General features: G+C 43.3%; 1 pseudogene; it reads left to right on the forward strand.

The window, feature by feature from the left end:
* LOC117462381 (cadherin-12-like) overlaps nucleotides 1-16,976 on the forward strand; it is a 110,542-nt pseudogene extending 93,566 nt beyond the window's left edge.
* The last annotated feature ends 726 nt before the right edge of the window (nucleotides 16,977-17,702 follow it).

The raw sequence follows: 17,702 nt of genomic DNA on the forward strand, positions 1-17,702 counted from the left end.
GGTTTGTTTTAAAAGGGGAGTGATTTGTAAAATATCTATAAAGAAATAGAAAATCTGTTTACAGTTCTGTTTCAAATGGGTGTTGAGAGATATATCCATAGATCTCTTCATTTTGCTCTCAAAGTGTACCAGATTGATGCTTTTAACTTCAATATTTGCCTCCGGACCCCACTAGAGGAGGTGAGGAACCTCAGATACCTCAGTCACACCAACGGTGTTTCAGGGCCGGTTCGGAGCTTTAGCTTGAAAAGCACCGTGTTTTCCTGTTCACACCGCAGCGGAGCAGCCTCTTAGCTCCAGAATCCGGTTTGTTTCAACCACCAAAAATGTTTCCGGCTAGAGCAAAAGCACCGCATACGTCACACTTACGTCGAGGCGGGGGCAGGGGCGGGATCAACTCCTGAACAACAACAACAAAAAGCCCGCGTTTTATCCAGTTTGTACACAACGATGGAGAAACTGTGGTCCACTGAAGAGACCAGCTACCTACTGGGAATCTGGTCTTCCGAAGAGGTACAGAGGAAGCTGGAGCACAATCAGCCATTGTTGTTGTTGTCGGTGTGAGCTGTGAGGGGTTTCCGCGTGGTTTGGCTTTATGAAGCAGGCACGCAAACGGTTACGTCATGACGCACACGATGACGCAATGACGCAGCACCAGTCGGACTCTGGGCGGTGTGAAAAGAGCCGGAGCTAAACCGAAGAACCGGTTCTGAACCTGAAAAGCTCTAGCACGGAGCTTAAACCGGAGTTGCGTTGGTGTGAACAGGGCTCGAGCTTAAGGACGTCCCGTCGTCCCGGGACCTGGGAGGATAACAAATTATTTTGGGACGAATTTGGGACGAGAGTTAAAATAAAAATACCCTGCTAACTCTACTACAAACGGCGATGAAAATGAAACCGACTGCACGTTTTGTGTAGCACACAGTTATTAAACCTCCTTGTCAACATAAACACACACGCACAAAACATTTAGCAACCCGCGAAATACACACACATGAAGCTACTGCTGTGCCGCTGGCTGTCAGCCAGCCGCCCAGCTGGCATGTGCCCGCGAATTCCAGGTCCGCAAATTAGCGGGTCTAGCTCTCTATGGTCTAGCTATGTACTGAGTGTGTGTATTTTGCGGGTTGAGTGATGTACAATGACAATGGCATCCCGTGGAGGAATTCTGAAATGTTTTACCGTTACATCACAAAAACGCACAGCAGAACCAGACCCTGGAGCGCCGGCCTCTTTATTTACTTACTTCATCCCCTATGAGTAATAAGGCTGAGATGAGAACCCTCCATCGTATTTAGTCCTTAGCAATATGCTGCGCCTCTCCCCATGTAGGGATGGGTACCGAGCCCCGGTATTAAACGGGCCCCGGGCCGGAATTATTAAAGACAGTGGTAACGTTAAGCTCCGACGTTATCAGACTTTTTATCGGTACAGGAGACATTTAAAAAAGATATGTCATATGTATTATTGCTACATACACATTATATCGCAGTTTTAGTTTCACCAACTCCGTTTCTAATATGCATTAAGACTACAACATGCGTCTATGATGTATTTTCGAGCTTTCCGATCCAGACGAGATCTCTCTCTGTCCCGTCTGTGTGCGAGGGGGCGGGGCCGTCTGTAAAGGTCTCCTGACTGTGTTACAGACTGTCATCCTGCTTAGTGGTTACTCTGGGTTCTGTCTTCAGGACACAGTGTTGGATATTTTTGATAATTGGATGGGACTTGATTGGATTCAATATCAGAGTAATTTTCTCGTTTGTGTGTTTGTTTAAATATATTTTGCCTCTGTTTATGTGATTGAATGATTTACTCAAATAAAAAGGTTGATGAATTATCATCTAATGATTTGTATGATGTTTTATTTATGTTAAAGGTCACTTTGAATGATTTTAACTAATGATAATGTAGAAAAACAACAACAACAAAATTCGGGACGGTCCACATTAATTTCAGGACGGCTTGGATTGTATTTCGGGATGGTTCCGGGAGGATGGGGAAAAAAGTTAGTCGAGAGCCCTGGGTGTGAATGAGGTACTAGAGGAGGTGAGGTCCACTCCCCACTTGTAAAAATAGCACTTTACCCCTGCTTACACCTATATGCCGTGAGCTGAATATCGAGCCTTCATTGTAACAGTCGCGGGTGTGCGCAGTGGCGGCACCAGGGTATGGCTGGGGTAGGCAACAGCCATACCAATACATGGCTTAGCCCCACCATGAAAAATGATGTTAAAGTAAGAAAAATAAAGTCCGCCAACTCGCGGAGTAAATTGCACAGACAGCAGTTAGTGAGATTGATTTCAGTAGCCACTTGTCTGGAAATACCGAAGACGAGAAACGGTGTTGAAAACTTTTGTCACGTAGTGATCATCTTCTCAATAGAACATCTTTGATATTGTCTTCTGGCCAATCAGAATCAAGATAACGGCGTGGTGTTGTTGCAGGAAGTCCTGACTGAGAATACTTTTGCCGTAGTACATCTCTAAATACAACATTACGTGAAATAAGACCCCACGGTTTGATGATTGATAGGTTTGTGGGCTGTCTTTCATTCATGACACACAGAAAAATGGGGGCTATCCAGGGGCGGCGGGTACTGTAGGCTAGGGAAGGCTAAGCCTTCCCAAATAGTTGTGTCACTGCATCCAGAGGCCTGTACTACGAAGCAGGATTTTCGCTTAGCCGGCTAACTTCAGGGAAAACTCGGGGTTACCCCCCTAGTATTGTTTGGTCAGCCTTATCACGATTAACGGGAATCTGAAAAAGACATCAACAGATAAGTAAAAATAAAAAATTGCAGCCCTATTTTCATTTATGGTGAGCTGCTGGGAGGGGAATGCATTCTGTTTCATATGTTTTTTGACTGAGTTAAAGCTGTATGTTTGTCTGCACATTACAGCATGGAGAGACTTGAAATACCTCTCTCGATAAAAACACCATTATTCTCCCATCTGCTGCTGAACCTGTTGGAACTAACTAATGTATCTTCTTAAATTATCCTGGTCTTTTTATTTTACTGTATTTGTTATTGTAATGTTCTCTATATGGTGCTTTTTCTTCAATAGTAACGATTTAAGGAGGCATCTTTACAAACAGATGATTGTATGGTGGCCGACAGATGCAAAGGCGCTATATCGGGCCAGAACATTTACATTAAGAGAAACGCGCTGCAGTATAAAAAACAATGCAATTATATAAACACACACATTTGCCAAAACACATGCAAAAAGAAGAAACATCTTCACAAACTTGACAAAACATGTGCAGCACTGCATAAACAAAACGCTGCAAATAAAAAATGCTCAAGGAAGCTCAAAACACAACAGAAACCAGGGGACACTAAAAAAGTGACGCACAGCTGACCGGATTGATGTTGATGTTTAGGGATTATAAAGTTGGCCATCTGTCACTCTAAACTTACCTAAAATGTTACATTTACCTGCTTATTTTAACAATGTGATGGCGTTATTCCTTTCAATATTACTATTTTAGCTAGGTTACCTCGCCCCGCACGTCAAATAGCACTCTGGTTCCTTTCCAAGATGTGTGCATCACTTTTTCATTTCTTTTTGGAGCATTTTGTTTATGCAGCACTTTGAGTAAATGCTGCGCATGTTTCTTCAAGTTGGTGAACATGTTTTTTGTGTTTCCAAGCTTTTCATGTTTTTTTTTTTCGTGTTTTGGTGTTTTTATATCTTCTATTGTTTCTGAAGCTTCAGAGAGTTTGTCCTAATGGAAATGTTTCGAACCTTTATAGCGCGTTTGCACCTGTTGGCCACCGTATATTTGGCCTTTACCTGTGTCACAAAGAGAACAGTTGATAGATTTCCATTACACAGCTGTGTCTTCTCATTTGAATTCCCCTCTGACCTACTACAGGGCCTATTATTAATTCTGGAACCGTGTTCATCCCTTTTTACAATCCTCGGGTGTACCATACTGTACATTTTTCTTTCCTAAAGCAGCAAGAAGTTCACCGAAAAGCCCTGATGCATACACAAGACGGTTTTCTATTAAGTCTCCCGAAGAGCTAAACATGCTGAAATGTCAATATACTGTAGTACATAACGGAAGCTTCTATTAACCCAGCTTCTAGTCTGTGCTATGACCTTGTTTGGTTTTGTTAGCGCACACCATGAGGGGATGTTGTTGTGTTTCCTTCTCTGTGAACTGATCTGCCTCACAGATCAGATGACTGCTTCTATAATGGAGGGCAGAGGGGGGGGGGGGGGGGGGGGGTTTGATGGACCTGTATGGTGGAACTTGCTGCTGATTGTAAAGACATTCAATTTCAATTAAAGATCATATGGATCACGCAATCTTTGATGTCTAATTAAGATTATGTAAGAGAACAGAACAATGTGACCAAGATATTTAGGATCAACAACTATTTTATTGATAGGAAAAGCTGTCTTTCATGAAGCATATTCCGGCAGCAGCCTATACACCAACACTGAAACACATGAGCACATAGTACAGCTTAAAAAAACAGAAATAAAATCTGAGCTGACAGGAAATGCTCCGTTTTAGTTTAATACACACAGTTAAGCTCACACACACTATTTTATGAACATATAGGTTCACCTGCTGAATTAAAAACAGAACAAATGAACCAATGAAAGTGAAAACCAAAAATCAGATTCAGACAGTAGGCGTATAGATTCACACTTAAAAGTATTAGCCTACAGAACAGCATCGCTTACAGAGAAGAGATGACATGTTTTTTTTAATGTAACTGTAAGGGAATACAGTTACATGTTTGAATACCCTGATTATGTGATACTGTTTCTACACAAGCCTCGGATTCTTTTGAGAAGTAGGGTGAACACAGAAAGGTATTTGGAATTTGGAACATACATTGACCTAATTTAACACAATACACAGCATCATGGGAAATGTAGGCCAATACATTTTGGCTCGAGCTGGCATCAAGTGCATCCAGAGAGCGTGCTTTCAGCTCCGCTGGTTGGCTCTCCAAATAAATTAAATCCTGGAGCTGTGGACTCAATGCATCCAAACACTAAGCTACAGAAGACAGTATATCTCAACAGCACACTCCACTACACTGTTTGCAGAATACACACAAATAGTATCCAGTGCCTTTTATTGGGTATCCTCTTGCATTAATCACATATTGCCAAATAACGGACTTAAAGCGCAAATAGTTTAGGTTGGGATTACGTTAGACACAGCTTAGATGACACTAAAATAAGTCAGACACTAGCTTCCAATAGTCATAGAGAAACAGCATTAAAGCTCTCCTATCATGCAAAATGCACTTTTTGAAGTCTTTTATACATAAATGTGTCCCCGGTGTGTCAGGGAACTCACAAAGTGTCAAAGAATAAAACCCTCTCTCTTTTCTTCCGTATCCAAATCTCTAAAAACGGTGGTACAACGGAGCTGATCCAGATTGGCTGCCGATATGATGTAATATCGGAAATGTGGACCCACGGCCCTATCAGAAACGTCGCTATCAGAAACAATGAGCTACGTGTTTTGGACATAATATGGTCTGTGTTTACATTAGCAAGCATCGCTAACACTCAGAGCTAACCTGTACTGGAGAGAGTATTTGTGAAAAAGCAGGAAATAAAAAATGGAACTCACATTGTTGTAAACCCCGCAAGAAAAAATGCATTTGAGCTCCATGCTGTTTCAGAAATAATCCTTGATGTGGTTTGGAACATGATATGGTGTTTAATCACGGCAGCATTTAGCTGTATCTCCGTAGAATTCTGAGCAGGCACAATAAGCTCCCCCTCCTCTTTTTTAAGCTAAGGACCCAGAATCAGCACTTCTCTAACAGGGCTGAAATAGAGGGATATGAGAGATTATAGGAGATCTTTAAAACAACTCACACGCAGTAAAGTACCTGTATATGGACAGCAGTGCATGTGTGTGTGGATCAGTGTAACAGGGCTGCAGTGTGGATCAGTCTGACCCCTCGATTCCACCGGGTCCGTCTGCGTCACGTTGCGGTTTTGGTCCGGCCTCCTCCGGCGTCATACCCTACCGGGCGCGTTTCAGGAGCATTTCAGAAGCGGAGCGTCTTGCGTGCCGGCTCGCAGTTTTTGTTGATTTGGGCATATTTCCTGAACAGGCTACTTAGTACAGACAGAGTTAATCATAATTGTAATATTCCAGTTATAAACGACATGAATCAAAGACGTGTTGCTGTATTTTAGTGGTAAAAAAATGCATTCATCATCATAATTATTCTATATATATATAATTTACACAGTGCCTGTAAACCGGAGGAGAACGGAGGAGAACGCTGGCATTTCTCCTCCTACGAAGACTACGGAAGGATAGGGTCTGCAAAATTATTTTATTTTAAGTTTATTTTGGGGATTGACTGGAAGCTCTGACCGGTCCACTTCCTGCCTGGCACCTCTGCAACGCCTCGCGTCGAAAATAGACTTGCATCGTATTGTGAACGGAGCCCAGCGCCGATACGCTTCTGAGCCATAACGCGCCATAATTCTTGTGGAATAGCACCCATTGACTAGAGTGGCCGATCTTTGCGAACGCCGCAGCGCAGACGGATCCAGTGGAATCTAGGGGTTGCAGTGTGTGTGTTGTCTAACAGGCTGCAGTATGTGGCAGTAAGCAGCAGCAGCGGTGGCATCAGTCAGGCAGAGCGGCCTCACAGAGTGTCTGGTTAAAGCAGCTGCCCTTCCTGCTCCTGATGATACAGCAGGAGATGGAACAAGGTGTAAACTGTTGTGTCAACAAACTGAAAGAGAGACCAAATGAATGAGAAATAAGCAGGAAAATGTTAAGGTTCGGCAAATGGTAGGACCCAAATGCAGATTAAAAGGGAAGCGGCTTTCAAAACAGAAGCGAGCTCAAAAAGCTGATGAACATAAATAACATGGCACGAAACACAGTAACACGAGGAAGATACAATACCAAAAATGATCGTGACCAACATGGAGGGAGACAGGAAAAACAATGAACTGGCAAGGCACACAGGGGAAGACAAGACTACATACAAAGAGGGGTAATCACAAGACAAGACACAGCTGGGTAAGGGAGGCAGAAACACAAGGGCAACAGGTGATACATGCTATAATCATGTGTATTTTCTCCATTCCTGTTCATGTGTCTTCTCGCAATTATCACTGGCCCCGTGTATCTCCTAATCGCTATAACCGGCCTGCTCTTGTCTATCCCACGTGCTCCACTGAGATCCAACATCTAGTTTCAGGCGGCCTGGTTGGTTGGTTTTGTGGCACATTTGTAAAGCTGTGCCAACTTGGGCAAGCAAGCAGGCAAACTTCAGGAGCGCACACAGGGTGGAGAGGTGGAGTGAGGTTGAGCGATGGAGAGAAAGGGAGAGATTAAGCGAGGCAGAGAGCGTACGTGCACTGTGCAGCGGTCTGCTTGCGCACAGAGCAGTTTGTGAGAGAGCCGGCTTGAGAGTCAATTTATCTTCAAAATATAATTGATTGCCAGCGTCCCTTGTCCCTGGCTGGCTTGCTAGCTCGTTGGTAACGTAACTGATTTCTTCTAATGTGCCTGCATCTGGCGCTGAGTTGCCATATTCCTTTCGTGAACCACTTCCTGATATCCATTGTTGCAGATAAATGTAAATGATAATAGCCAAACTAACCTAGCAAGAGTAAACTGACAGGCTGCTGTGCCGCATCTCACTCAAAAACCCACAGTAGTTACAGTAGTAACCATGGCCAGTGCTTACATGGCCTTGGACCGTAGTTACAGTAGTAACCATGGCCAGTACTTACCTTACTCTCGGCATCTAAACAAAAAACGGGCAAAATATGGCACCCTGGGCTTTCCATACTAAATTGAATGAGAGACGCAGCTAAAGCTGGGACTCAAATGCTAATGATAGCTCGGGCACAACGCCACAAGCAGAACTTTCAAAAGAGCATAATAAGGGCAACTTTATGGGAGAGGAAGCGGGAACACTGTGGTCACCAGAAAGTCTAAGCCAAACAATAAATAAGACAGCAATCAGGACAACTTAGCTGGGAGAGGGTGCAGGGACACAGCCATCACCAGCAACAAGTTGACACAAACCTGTCTGTCGAGGCTCTGCACAGCCGGCCACAGCTCCTGGAGGACGCAAACAACCCGTAGCTCTGACTGTCAGTCGCGAAGCTGCACGCGGCCAGCTGTTTGCAGAGAAATCCCTCAGATCAAACGTTCAAACCTGAACGCTGTAGGCTACAAAAATTTAGCCACGGTACTCTCGCACAGCGAGAAGATGAAAATAAACAGATCCTCTGACGACACCGGCTGATATAGCCGGTGTCACGTGGGTCACAGGCAGTGTTGGGCTAGTTACTTTTAAAAAGTAACTAGTTATAGTTACTGCTCTTTACGTTACTTTAAAAATAATAACAATACAAATACAAGTGTTTGTGTTGTTCTGTGGCACCGTAAGAGAAAAGACAACTCCCCACATGTAGCAACATTAGTTAGGTGCTTCAGGAGATTGGCATTGATGTTATTCGATGTGGACAATGCTTTCTGTCCTGCACACAGTTCACATTTGACAGTAATATTTGTTGCGTCCTTTATCCCCACAATTTGAAAATAGTGGTTATATCTCCAAGTTGTAAATGCGCTGCTGCTCTCGCTGATACTTGCATCTGCCATAGTGTGTGTGTGTGTGCTGGTGGTGGGCGTTGCCGTGTATGTGTGCAGGGCCGCCTTAATACACGGGCTGACCTGGGCTGAAGCCCAGGGGCCTACGGAGATTGTGGTCTATCATGAGCCAACTAAACAAATATATATATTTCAAATATATATATTTTTTATTTCGGGTGTTTTACATTTTTTTTTAAATAAACAAAGTCTTGGCTTTCAGAATATGAAACTTTTATTTCCAAAATCACACGATAAATACATTTTTGAAGCTTGTAAAGGGAAGATGACAGCTCTCACTCGCCATTCTGCTGTTCCACAGCGCCGCCGCCCCCCCCTCCCTCCGGCTGAAATTATGAATGTAATCATAGATAACACGGCAGGGTCTGTTACAGTTTGTTTTCATCTGATTTCAAATAAACAAAGTCTTGGCTTTCAGAATATTAAACTTGTTTCGGCAAATTCAGATGATAAATACAACTTTGAAGCTTGTAACGGCATAATTACAAGCGGAGAACGGAGTAACTTGACGTCACAGCAGGCATAACAACAGCCGGTGTTTCTCGTGAGTGTTTTCCCCGGGAAACAAACACAATACACACAAATGCAAAAATACACAAACACACACACACGTATACACACACACACACACACACACACACACACACACACACACACACACACACACACACACACACACACACACACACACACACTGGTGAGCTTCCCTCAGACCAGTAATCCAAACGAAAATATCTTCCCTCTGTAGTATTTTGATAATTTGCTCCGCTAATCAATCAGATCGATGGATTCCAGAGATTTTTCTCAAACATGATGACTCCGAAACAGTCAGTGGGCACCACTTAACAGCCAATCAGAATGAGAATATGTTTCACATGTGACATATTCAAATTGCGAATGATTGAGTGACAGATGAAGGTTGTTTAGGAGAAAATGTCGGAGAAGAAAAGGTTTGAGAGTGGCGTTCGGAAAAGGAAATTGTTGAGGGAAAAGGAGTTTCGAGACAAGCAGCTATTACAAAAAATGCCGAAGCTTACAGGTTATTTTAAACCTGTAGGCCAGGATGAGGAGGAAGGACAGATGAGTTCTGTACCGAGCGGCAGCGGTGCTGGCCACAGGGCTTCGGAGCCAAGTAGGCCGTCTGGTTCTGATAGCGATGGAATAGCGGTAGAAGAAAAACAGACAGGAGGGACATTATCTGTTGGAGGAGATGGAGAGGACGACGAGGACTTGCTACGTGGAGGGGAGCCAACGGCAACCGGACAGATACATGAGGGAGGCCTGATACGTCACTCATCTGGAGGAGAGGACCAGGCGCGCGTAGAGCAGAGTGGAGAAGTGCGATCACAGAGCCTGCCGAGGAAATGACTTTGATTTGTTGTTTAAATAGGGGGCCTACAAAAACTATCAGCCCCAGGGCCTGATGGCAGGTTAAGGCGGGCTTGTATGTGTGTGTTAGCAAGTGTGTGTGTGCCTGTGTATTTTCCCCATAAGGCAAGACCCGCCCAACTCTGTCTTTGATTGGCTTACCCTGAAATGTTACCCCGCGTTAACCAATCATCACTCCTCTCTGGTCACTCTCACTTTTCCATGGTACTGTGAGAGGACATCGCTGTATTCGCCTGTAAGTTACATCCGCAGGGAGATTCGGTTCAGTTGGATCACATAATGTAACGCAGTAACACACCCATTTAAATCACAGTAACTATAACAGCGTTACTGAATAGGAATAGGTAACTAGTAACGTTATTAGTTACCGCAAAAGGTAATTGCGTTACAGTAACGCGTTAGTTTGCAACGCGTTAGTCCCAACACTGATCACAGGTGACTTTGTTGTTATTGGTACTCGAGCTGCGCATGTGCGCGATGGACATATCCAGTGCTAAAGCACCACCTCTGGCAGTCAGTAGGGACGAAATAGAACCCATTACCAGACAGACAAAACTAAAACCGTGACATAACACCAAGATCGTGACAGAAAATAAAAGCGGAAAGAGCAGAGAGCCTCTTCATATATTGTACCACCCCCTGTATACTTTTATACGAAGAGGCCAATATATGCCTTTTGGGGTTTTTCCCTTCACTGAGGCCACTTTATTAAATAATTATAGACCCATCTCTAAATTGTCAGTTCTGGCCAAGGTTCTTGAAAGCCTATTGAGTGAGCAGGTAAAGGTGTTTTTATCCTATTTAAACATCAGTCAGGTTTCAGAAAATAACATAGCACCATCACTGCGACAATGAAAGTGGTGAATGATATTGCGGGTATCTTAGACAAAAAGCAGAGTTGTGCAGCTCTGTTTATTGATCTTTCCAAAGCTTTCGATACCATCGATCATCATATCCTGAAGCAGAGGATGGCCAGTATTGGCATATCCAGCCATGCAGTGGGTGGTTTGTGAACTACCTCTCTGAAAGGTCCCAATGTGTTCATTTTGAGGGGCTCACTTCTGAGTGGTTAAACATTACAAATGGTGTACAACAAGGTTCTGTTTTAGATCCACTATTATTCTCCATCTATATCAACAGTTTAAGTCAAAATGTGGATGAAGCAACTTTACATTTTTATGCGGACGATACCGTGATGTATTGTGCAGGTCCCTCCATTAAGGAGGCTGGTGTTAAATTGCAGGCTGTTTTTAATATTATTCAGACTCAGCTCTCTGAACTAAAGCTTCTTTTAAATGTTGATAAAACTAAGGTAATGCTATTTTCAAAAGCCAAAAAGACACCGGAGATAGCTTTGGATATTGTTACTGCTCAAGGAAAAGTACTCAAAGTGGTTACCTGTTATAAATACCTAGGTATCTGGCTTGATGATTGTCTTACTTTTAAACTTCAGGTCAATAATCTGCTTATAAAGCTGAGGGTGAAGCTAGGTTTCTTTTTCAGAAACAAGTCCTGTTTCTCACTTGAGGACAGGAACAGGCTAGTCTCTGTGATCTTTTTACCTGTGCTGGACAATAGGGATCTGATCTACATGAATGCACCTGCCCATTACCTGGTCAAGTTAGATGCCGGCCTATCACAGTGCACTGAGATTTGTTACTAACTGTGAAGTACTTACTCATCACTGTACCCTGTATGCCAGGGCAGGTCTGCCTTCACTTACTGTTCGGAGGCTCAGTCATTGGTACATATTCATAAAACACCATCTGCTCTCACAGAGAGTCGCAAGTAGCTATTGCCTAAGATCTCAGGATGTGTTTTTATTACATGTGCCAAGTGCTAGGACTGTTTTAGGTACTAAAGCTTTTATGTGCGAAGGTCCTCTAGCTTGGAACACTCAGCACATTTTTTTTAAACTGAGCATTTTGGTTCCCCTGCATCATTTTAAAGCTCAGCTGGATGAAATGCTATTTGATACTCTTGGTACCTGTCATTGTGAATAGGTTTGTAAATTGTACCCCTGTAGTTATGTTGTATGACAAATAAATCAGCACCTCCAAATCTGAGGCCATGGTTCTCAGCAGGAAACCGATGGACTGTCCACTCCAAGTAGGGAATGAGTCCTTACCCCAAGTGAAGGAGTTCAAGTATCTCGGGGTCTTGTTCTCGAGTGAGGGAACAATGGAGCGTGAGATGGGCCGGAGAATCGGAGCAGCGGGAGCGGTACTGCAGTCGCTTTACCGCACCGTTGTGACGAAAAGGGAGCTGAGCCAGAAGAAGCTCTCTGTCTACCGGGCCATGTTCGTTCCTACCCTCACCTATGGTCATGAAGGATGGGTCATGACCGAAAGAACGAGATCGCGGATACAAGCGGCCGAGATGGGTTTTCTCCGCAGGGTGGCTGGTGTCTCCCTTAGGGATAAGGTGAGAAGTTCAGTCATCAGGGAGGGACTCGGAGTTGAGCCGCTCCTCCTTCGCGTCGAAAGGAGCCAGTTGAGGTGGTTCGGGCACCTAGTTAGGATGCCACCTGGGCGCCTCCCTAGGGAGGTGTTCCAGGCACGTCCAGCTGGGAAGAGACCAAGGGGTAGACCTAGGACCAGGTGGAGGGATTATATCTCTTCGCTGGCCTGGGAGCGCCTTGGGACCCCCCAGTCAGAGCTGGTTGATGTCGCCAGGGAAAATAAAGTTTGGGGCTCTCTGCTGGAACTGCTACCCCCGCGACCCGACCACGGGTAAGCGGGAGAAGATGGATGGATGGACAAATAAATCCAGCAAAATGGCACCAAAAAAAACTGGTAGTGGCCTGGCTGAGTGTATAATTCCCAACCTGATTTATTGTCCCAGTCTGGCCCTGTGTGTGTGTGTGTGTGTGTGTGTGTGTGTGTGTGTGTGTGTGTGTGTGTGTGTGTGTGTGTGTGTGTGTGTGTGTGTGTGTGTGTGTGTGTGTGTGTGTGTGTGTGTGTGTGTGTGTGTGTGTGTGTGTGTGTGTGTGTGTGTGTGTGTGTGTGTGTGTGTGTGTGTGTGTGAGAGAGGAAGTCCGTGGATTGGTCCAAACGTAACGGCTCTGCGGAGTTAGGATAGTTACGTCACTATACCCGAAATACGTCACTATACCCAAGAAGTAAACAATGAAAAAATAGAAATCTCCAACGAGGCGTTCTGGGGCAGCATAGACAGGTATTTTCTGTGTTAGAGTTTTACTCGCTACAGGGTGTACGTTGAGGGTTTGTGATTCTGCAGACCGTTTACATGCATAAAAAGCTACATAACACACAAGGGGACGGGTAATAACCGCAAAAGTATGACATGGGACCTTTAAAGAAGACCTATCATGCAATAATATATTGTAGGGCCATACCTAGATAAGGTATATTTATACGTTTTCTTTTTCAAATACCAAACAGATCATGTATTTTAGCTATGCCTCATTTCGCTCTATTTTGCTCTCCTCCACCGTGTCTTTGCATGAGCTGCAGCTGACCACGCCCCCCTGCAAAGGAGGGGGCAGAGTTATGAGTGTCATGTTACCATGCTGTTACCATGCCATGGCAACCTCTCATTCCCCTGATAGGTGGAGAGTTGGCAATATAGGCGGAGCTCCTCGTCACTGATGTCAGACTATTTTCAAATCTGTATTAGTCTGTATCAGATCTGTTAAAGCCCCGTTTTTAGAGATTTTGGGTATGGAGGAAAAGAGAGAGGGTTGTGTGTTCTGACACTTGGTGAGTTCCCTGACACACCAGGGACACATGTTCATGTATAACAGACGTACAAAGGTGCATTGTGCATGATAGGTCCCCTTTAAGAAAGAGACTGGGGACAAGCGCCTCAGAAATGGACTTGTTTACTTGCATGGAAAACCAGGATAAGACATTTCCCAAAACTTTAAATTCAGTTATTACATAACTTACATCTCTCCCTGTTATTGACTCCTTAGGGACAGTGTGTCCCCTTATTTCTCAGAAGTTAAACGATGGTGTTAGAACTGTTCTGATTTGCTTCCTCCAGCCATGTCATATTCCCGAATTCGTTCAAACTATTATTCCAAATGTGTATTCGCTGGAGTGAGGTTTGCAGAGAAGTTACTTGATAAAGACAGAAATATATGACACAAATATATGCATACTCAATATAAGATATATTCATACATATACTGACATACATTAATACAGACCAAACCTGGGAGTGAAGTGTCATGATGTTAGATCTGCTATCAGGATACACACATCAGCTTTTCCATGTTTCTGCTAGCATAAAAATATGTATTTCAATGATATTTAAGTGTTCTTTTTAAATCAGAGCTTTTTCTTCAGAACTGGTTCCCATACAAAGGCAGTACTGTTTGAATTTAGTTCACTTAAAACTTTTTTTTTTTCCTTTTGCAATTGTGAATTATAATTTTTTAATCATAAATCTAGTCGCCAGAAGCAAAATGCTAACGTTATGCTATAAACAAACTACAAGCCAGTACAGCAGCAAGGTCGCACGACTTCAACGTCACGCCAACTTAAGATCGTTTCAACTGACTTACACTGAAACTGCACTTGGAACACTTTAAATATATTATTAACATTTTAAACTGTATACCCCGGTTATATAGGCCCTTTTTGTGTTGTTTAATGTATACCACGTTTATCTAGGCCCTTTTTGTTTGATGTATACATGTCACACTGTGGGACTGCGGGAAACGATATTTCGAAATGTCTGGATGTATAACACATGTAGAATTTTTGACAATAAAGCTGACTTTGACTTTCGTGCGCTTGCATATTTTAACAAAGCTTTTCATTTTAGCCACACAGAATTTAACTAGAAGTAATAGCTGTGTCAATTACCAGTCTGATATCGTTTTACAAAGATGACAAGAAGAGTGTAGATAGAGGAGAGAACCACTACAAGTCAGGACACGTACAGCAGTGCAGCCTAGATGAAGGTGTGCTTACCGGTGTTGTCAGGGCTAGCATGAGGGACAAGGTTTATAGTGTCGGTGAGTAGTGATAGCAAGAGTACCGTTAACCTAGAGTTAATTTATTCACATTAGTGACATTAATTCCCATCAACAAATCCATTTTATGTGTCACATGAAATCTTTATTACACACCAGAAAACAGAGAAATATCCATGAAATAAACATACAGTAGGCTATAAACAATTAAAGGGATAATTGGGAAGGCATTACAAATGTAAATATATTTAGTTAAAACCTTTTTATATGCAGGGCCTTAAAGAAAAGATTAAGATTCCTTCTCTCTAAACTAACCGCGAAGGAGGCCTTCAAAGCGTAAACAAGCTATACTGTAGCTGTAGGACTCACTGAACCCACTGAACCCACTGTGAGTCAGATGTAGAACATTTCGAATTTAATACAAAATGCCGCGAAGCTTTGTGACCTGAATCAAAAAGGATAAAAGACCTAAAGTTTCACAAAGCTAGGAAACGTAGGGTCTTCAGGTCCCCACACATCACACACGTAAGTAGTGTGGACTGGTAGGGGTTATAAGCTGCAGGATCCACGTTTGTATTTCTGGGAATACTTTATTTGTTTTAAGTGTATCAAAAACTTTGTTTTACAACGGATGGTCAAAGAGAAAATGCTGCACCTTATCTTTGACACTTACATATCACATAAATACAGTTGTTAGTGAAATGGGCCGAGACATTGCAGCCTTAAAAGGGTGTACAATAACAAATGCTTGGTCCTGTTTTTGAATGTGACACCGCGACTATTGTTCAGTATTGGGTCCTCCATTAGAACTAGCACTGCCAAGTTACATACCAGACTCTCATGGCCACATTGATCAGCTGTACCATTTAGTCAAAGACGCCAGCAGATTAAAACAGTAACACACAACACTGTGTTTTTCTGGTGGCAGTCATACTGTGGTTGAAAAGACGTTCACTGCTCATGACCAACTGGATTTATGTTACCACCCTCAAAAATAAATCATCCTTTGAAGGGAATATGCAGAAGCATTTATTTTATTATCATGGATATGACATACTGTATAGTATGGGGGATAACTGGTGCTAGTCTCTAATGGATATGTTTCACTTTGTATGGTAAAAAGTCGTATTCACATAATCTTTTGAGTATTGTACTAAACTGTATGTACAATGTTAACTACCTCTGACATGTATTTTTTTGTGTCTTGCAGTCATTGCAGCATTATACATGGGCCAGAGACGCCGCAAAGAGAAAGAGACTCTGATGACATCAAAAGAGGACATCCGCGATAATGTTATTCACTATGACGACGAAGGTGGCGGCGAGGCTGACACTCACGCGTTCGACATGGGCACTCTGCGCAATACACACTCCCAGCGCACCAGCGCTCACAGCAGCATATCCAAGAAGGAGAAGAATGGCTATGGAGACGGCGTCCTGCTACATCTCAGCAGCCGCTTCGACAACGTACGGTCACCTGACATTCACCGTCAGACAGCCAGTGTCATCGCTGCCAAGAACAACAAGGCGCCGCCAACCCCTCCCCGCGGCAAAGTAACTGAAGGCGATGCTATAATGATCAGGGAGTTCATCACACAGCGGTTGGAGGAGAGTGAGCAGGGTTACGCCGCCCCGCCCTATGATTCGTTGGCGACATACGCCTACGAGGGTTGCGGCTCGGTGGCTGGCTCGCTCAGCTCCATAGAGGAGTCCTGGGTTATTGACGATTCGGGGGAATTTAGCTCCCTTGGTGACTGGGGACAGCCGTTTAAAGCCCTGGCTAGCATCATGGACATGAAACCGTCTACTCTGACTGAGGAGAGCTGAGAGGGAGCTGCATGGCAAAGACAATTTGGGAGGGAATTAGCTTACTTTTTCTAATCATGTTTTTTACTGTGACAGGCACTGGCTTTATAGAATATGTTTATGTGAAGTTGTGGACTGGTTAGCTCGAATTTAGCTACAGGTGGGTGAAAAGGTAAATGTGATAGCTCCTCAAAGTGCCTGAGGTACTATTTGTTTACATGTGTTAATTTATGTTAATAAAAAACCTTGTGACGTTGGGATCATGATGTCTTTTCATAAAATGTCCCAACAATGATTGAATCAGAACAAAAGAAGAACAAATGCAATGTTGGTCTTTAGTGATACAGTAGTCTCAACTATTTTCTCAACACCTCCATGAGGTCATTTTGTGTGTAATATATTGGTGCAGTGCTGATGTCTTTTTGTAGGCTGACAAGAAAGTGAACAAAAAGCAATGGGATTTGTCCGTTGGATTTCGGCAGGAAATAAGCACTGTGGCAAACATTTGCTTATGGTATATGTTTGTTCAGCAGGATAATCTCCACATATCAACACTACTTTGTGAAGTTTCAATGCAATTGCCAAAAGTAAAATGAGGCTATTGGCAAACTACATCGAGGTCGCTAGAAGCTTTGGACATTCACCATTGGGATATTTACTGACTCATTTGTATATCATATAACAAAACGCTTGTGTTAATCAGACCTTTTTAAGTCATCTGACCACTAATACATACAAAAAAACATTGACTTCAAGACGAGGGAAGCAGAATTGCTAATATGCTAACTCACTTCCAGACTGATGTCCCCGTCAGGATGAATCATACGAACATTGGTGATCCTTTCCTCAGTTCTGCAAAAGGGCAACATTTGAACGTGAGCGATACTTTGTGTTATGTCCAAAAACTTGCATTACAAGT

This window comes from Pseudochaenichthys georgianus, chromosome 17, assembly GCF_902827115.2.
Source record: "Pseudochaenichthys georgianus chromosome 17, fPseGeo1.2, whole genome shotgun sequence".
Classification (NCBI taxonomy): domain Eukaryota; kingdom Metazoa; phylum Chordata; class Actinopteri; order Perciformes; family Channichthyidae; genus Pseudochaenichthys; species Pseudochaenichthys georgianus.